Genomic DNA, 6,353 nt, shown 5'->3' with positions numbered 1-6,353 from the left:
CTTGGTGACAGAAATGATGCTGTGTATCAATTATTTGTTCATTTCAAATATTTTTAGATAGCATAAGAGATAATTATACACATGGGCCTCACCAGATGGAATACACACAAATAAAATTGACTACCTCTGTGGAAAGAGATGATGGAAAAGCTCCATATCATCAGCCAATACTAGGCCAGTAGCAGATTATGGAACAATTGCTCATATGCAAATTTATACTAAGGTTGAAGAAAATGAAAACAAGTCCATGAGAGCGAAACTATGACCTTGATTATATCCCACCTGAATTTAGAGATCATCTGAAGAACAGATTTAGGATAACTACTACAAATATAATGGAGTCCTGGTGTGGTGCTGTAGGATCAGTGATTCAAACCTACAAGCCAAAACTCTTTACAGGGTCATTATGATTTGGAACCAATTTTGTGGCACTTAACAACAACAACTGAAAAATAACTAATTAAAGTTCAAATAACATCTTAATGGAGGGGGATAATACAATAAAAGAACTTAGCTAATACAGAAAAAGGCAAGGAAAAAAACAATAAATAAATAAAGTACCCAAAAAATGAATAAATAAAACAATAATAAGATGACAAATTTAAACTAAAATTTACCAGTATTATTTTAAACATAAAGGGATTAAAAACTCCAAGTTAAAGAATAAAATTTTAATGCTAGATGCCAGAACAAAATCCAATTATATGCTGCTTAACAAAGATGCAAATTAAAGAAAAAAAATGAAAGCAAAAATATGGAAAAAGAATAAAATATACCTATATTAACCAAGGAGTCCTGGTGTGGCACTGTGGGTTAATGAACCAGACTGCAAAGCCATTTGAACTGCAAGGTTGGTGGTTCAAGCTCACCAGCTGCTCCTTGGAAACCCTATACAGAGTCACTATGGATCGGAGCCGACTCAACGGCACTTAACAACAACATATTAACCAAAAGAAGCTGGGTGTAGCTAAACTAACATCAGAGAAGAAGGATTTGTGTAAAAAAGGATTACTAGTGATAAAGAGAAACCATCCATAGAGAAAAAACAGTTTATTTTGTGAAAAACTACAACCAATTTAATAACATAACCTTAAAACATACCAAGCAAAACAGACACAAACCCAAACGGGAAATAGGCAAATCTATAATCAGAATCAGAGATTATAATATAATTCTCCCAGAAACTGATAGAACAATAGACATAAACCAGTTTCGATATAGTAGACTTGAAGAACATCCTAAATAAAACCAACCACCTAACATATACAAGTCTCAAAAAATTTCAAAGAACTGGTTTCATTCAGAAAATATTTTCTGGCTGCAGTAGAATTAAGCCAGAAATCAACATCAGAAAGATAACAAGAAAATTCCAAGTTACTGGTCAACTTAGCAATGTACTACTTAGTAAACCTGCATAAAGAAAAATTACTGAACGATAATGAAGATATGAAATTATGGGAAATAGCTAGGGAAATGAATAGAGAGAAAGTTGTAAACTTAAATGAATATATTAGAAAAGAAATATGTTTTAAATCAATGCACTAAGCACCCTTATAAAAATTAAAACAAGACAGTCAACCAAATGCAAATAGAGAAGAAAATAACTCAGATTCCAACATAATAAACTTTTTTAAAAATCTACAGAAATTCAACAAAGCTAAAACTTGTCTTTTGTTAGAATATAATAAAATGTATAAACTTTAATTAATGTTGACCAGGGTGGAAAAGAGAAAAGATATAAACTTCCAGAATTAGGAGTTAAAGAGGTATAACTAGACTTTACATGTAGTGTATAAAGAACAACTTTATACCAAATGCTTTGAAAAGATTCAATAAAACATATTCCTTGAAAAAAAAAAAATTACTGGAGATGATGGACAAGGCAGAAAGGCTGTACAGACCCTCTACAATTAAGATACTGACAACCAGCTGAAATAGAATGCAGATGATAGAGTCCTAGCACTCTGAGCTTCAGATCAAGGGGTAGAGAAGTGGACTGAATGCTTGCTAAGACAGAGAACTGAGAAGATGTAGTAAGAAAAGGAGAAACTGATGATCTATGGCAACCGACCAAATGTGCTGCAGCCATCTTGAAATTTTGTTAGGAGCTTCAGAGACAAGAAACAATATTGGCATTGCAGAAACCTACATGTAGCCAGCAGCAATACAGGTGCATTTGTTTTCTTGTTCTCCACACACTTCTGGAGACCAGAGGCAAGGTAGGTCCCCACCCGAGTACATCCCATTCTCCTGGCAGCTGAAGTCCCACAGGAAAGTGCAGCAGTTTTGAGCCCCACTAAAGGAGGGATGCTATCCGCATTAACAGTCCTGCTTCAAATGTGCCAAGTTGGCCTTGGCCAACCCTTGACTAACTCTCACTAAGAGAAGCAGCTAAACAGACAAATGTGTGAGAGAATTAAAAGAAAAAAGAGAGAAAGACTGGTTATCTGTGCTGGACAGTCGGGCATAACATGCCCATCTTGAACTTCCTGAAGCAGCTGTGAAGGCAAGAGGACAATATTTGGCACAGAACCACATAGCTTACTGGTGAAGAAAAAAACATTATCTGCATTTTTTTTTCTCTTTACTTTTTTCCTTTTTGACAGTTGTTTGCTAAAATGTTTATGTTTCTTCTCGCTTGTGTGTGTGTCTTCTCTTCTTGTGACAACTAACAGGAGACAGTAACCACATCCACACAGCTCAGCCACAACTGTAACCTCTACATCCCCACCCATTAGGCAAAATCCAATACCAGCTGCTATGCACGGTATCAACTAAAACCAACATCAGCTAAATCCATCTTGAATTTAACTGCAAAGACAGCAAACACAGAATGGTGCACAAACTAATCTACTGATAACACCCACCAGGAGACAGTTGCCGAGTGTCTAAGAATATATGAACATACAATAATTAACTGAGTACAAATATATCAACACCACAATATCGTGCAAACAGCAGACAATTTCCATACACATGAAGAAACAAGACTGCGTAGCTCAAACAAGTAACCAAGCAGCAGAACTTGAAATCATTTTTGAGTTAAGAAAAAGGCATTGGAAATACCTGAAAAAGAATTCAAAAGAATATTTACCTATGCAGAAAGGAAAGGAAAACAAGGAAGAATTCAGGAATAATATACCCAGCAAAACTATGCCACATATATAAAAGAGAAATTAGAACATATCCAGATAAAAAGAAATTGATGGGATTTGGGAAAACTAGAGCAAAGTTACATAAAAATACTAAAGGGAGTCCTTTGGATTCAGAATCAACAATAGCAGACAAAAACCAGGGATTACATACACAGCATCACCACAAAGAATTCAAGCCAGATATGTTGTCATTGTTAGGTGCCATCAAGTCAGTACTTACTCATAGTGACCCTATGAACAACAGAACGAAACACTGCCCGATCTTGGGCCAAATTCACAATTGTTGCTCATTGAGGCCCATTGAGTCTGCCACATTGATGCCAATCCATCTCGCTGGGGTCTTCCTCTTTTTCTCTGACCTGCCACCTTACCAAACATGATATCCTTCTCCAGTGATTGGTCCCTCCTGACAATATGTCTGAAGTATGAGAGACGAAGTTTGGCCATCCTGGCCTCCTAGGAGCACTCTGGCTGAACTTCTTCCAACACAGATCTGTTAGTCCTTTTGGCAGCCCATGGCACTTCCAATATTCTCCTCCAACATCATAACTCAAATGCATCAATTCTTCTACTGTCTTCCTTATTCACTGTCCACCTGTTGCATGCATATGAGGTTACTGAAAATACCATGGTTTCAGTCAGGTGCACCTTAGTCCTCAAACTGACATCTTTGCTCTTCAACACTTTGAAGAGGTCTTGTGTTGCAGATTTGCCTAATGCAATACGTCATTTGATTTCTTGCCTGTTGCTATAGTAGAATCCAAAGTATAATATGCCTACAAGACTGAAAATAGGGAATAAGAGGTATCAAATTATAAACAAGACAATTACAAAAAAAAAAAAAAAAAAAGGAGAAGTACAGTTACAGGAGTCCTGGTGGGGTGCTGTGAGTTAATTCGCCAGCAGCAAAGCCATTTGAACTACAAGGTCGGTGGTTCAAGCTACCAGTCGCTCCTTGGAAACTCTCTACAGGGTCACTATGGGTCAGAACCGACTTGACAGCACTTAATAACAACAGTAAAAGAATTCCAAACGGGGAGGAAGAAAGTCAAGTAGATATCGAAACAGATTGTTTTAAATTAGGGATGAAATTAATAAATTACACGATAACCACAAATAAATCAATACATGAAGCTTTTATAAACAGTAAAACAGCAGTGAAGAAGTTAACAAAAAAGCACACAAACAAAATGAAATAAGCACCGAAAACAATGTAAAACAAAGAAGACAGCAGCATCACACACAAAAAATCTCACAGCAAAATGACTGTAATAAATTCATACATATTGACAATTACAGTGAACATTAATGGATTAAATACACTTGTCAAGTGACAAAGAGTAACAGAATGAATAGGAAACAGGATCATTCAATAATATGTCTAAAAGAGACACACATGACACACAGACAAAAATAGAATAAAAGTCAAAGGATGGAAAAAAACATATGAAACAAATGGCAATCAAAAACAAGCAGGAGTGGCAATATTAATTTCTGATAAAACAGACTTTAAGACAAAAACCAGCATAAGAGACAAAGAAAGACATCATCTCATGATTAAAGGGCCAATTGAACAAAGAAGATATAACCATAATAAATATCTGTGATCCTAATGAAAGACGTCAACATACATAAACATTCTCTACTGGAATTGAAGAAAGAAGTAGACAGCGCTTCAATAATAGGGGAGTGCTAGTGTGATGCTATAGGGTCAGAACTGCACTGTTAGCCACAAGGCTAGCAGTTCAAACCCTCCAGGTGTGTCTTGGAAACCCTATCCAGGGTTGCTATTGGTCAGAAATAACTTGGTAGCACATAACAACAACAATAACAATAATAGTAGGATATTTTAATACACCACTTTCAATAAAGGTAAAACAACTAGAAAAAAACCTCAACAAAGACACAGAAGAGATACCATTACAATCAACTTGAAATCATACTTTTATAAAGAGCACTGAAGCCAACAGCAGCACAATACACATTCCTTTCCAGTGCACGTAAAACATTCTCCAGAACAGACCATATGTTTGGTCACAAAGGAAGCCTCAATATTTAAAAATATAAATACTACAAAGCATCTTTTGAGATCACAATGCTATAAAATTAGAAATCAACAATAAGAAGATCAAGGAAACAAAATCAAATCCATGGAAACTGAATAACACCCTCCTTAAAATCTACCATGTAATAGAACAAATAAAAAACAAAATTAAAAATTCCTTGAATCAAGTGAAAATACAATATACAAAAACCTTTGGAACATAACAAAAGCATACTTAGATAGCAATTTAAAGCAATAAATGTACATATCAAAAAAGAAGAAGGAACCAAAATGAACATCTCCAACAATTAAAACTAGAGCAACAAAGTAAGGCTACTCCCTCAAATGAAAAGAAATAATAACGATTAGAGGAAAATAAAGGAATTAGAAAATAAGCTAATACAAAGAATCAATAAGACAGTAAGTTGGTTCTTTGAAAGGATTAATAAAATTGACAAACCACTGGCAAATCTAGCAAAAGAAAAAATGGAGAAGATACAAACAACATGTATAAGAAACTATATGGGTGGCACCACAACAGAACCCACCAAAATAAAAGGATAATGATACTTCACTACAAATAAGTGTACTCCAATAGATTTGAAAATCTAAAAGAAATGGAAAAATATTTAGAAAAACACAACCTACTTTAACACAGACTGAAGTAGAAAACTTGAATAGACCTATAACAAAAGAATAAACTAATCAAGTAATTTAAAACCTCCCAACAATGACAAAAAATGTTCATGCCAAGATGACTTTACTGGTGAATTCTACCAGACATTAAGACAAAAGCAGGTATCAATTTTACTCAAACTATTCAACAACATAGAAAGTGATGGAAAACTCCCAAATGCATTTTATCAAGTGAGCATGACATCATACCAAAAAGGCAAATATATCACTAAAAAGAAAATTAATAGACCAATATCCCTCATGAACATAGATGCAAAATTTCTCAACAAAATCCTAACCAATAGATTCCAACAGAATATTAAAAAAAAAATAATAATACATCATCACCTAGTGGAGATTCAGACCAGGGACGCAAGAATGATTAAATATTTGAAAAGTAATCAATGTAATTACACTATATAAATAAAACTGATGTAGAATTGTTGTTGTTAGGTGCTATCGAGTCAGGATGGACCCAT

At 34.8% G+C, this 6,353-nt stretch overlaps 1 protein-coding gene across 1 annotated transcript in view; it reads right to left on the bottom strand.

The window, feature by feature from the left end:
- MPDZ (multiple PDZ domain protein) overlaps positions 1-6,353 on the bottom strand; it is a 236,534-nt gene that overhangs the window by 198,360 nt on the left and 31,821 nt on the right. The gene's annotated exons all lie outside the window — the stretch shown is intronic.

This window comes from Chrysochloris asiatica, unplaced genomic scaffold (assembly GCF_000296735.1).
Source record: "Chrysochloris asiatica unplaced genomic scaffold, ChrAsi1.0 scaffold00065, whole genome shotgun sequence".
NCBI lineage: Eukaryota > Metazoa > Chordata > Mammalia > Afrosoricida > Chrysochloridae > Chrysochloris > Chrysochloris asiatica.
This window is presented reverse-complemented; position numbering and strand designations above follow the sequence as displayed.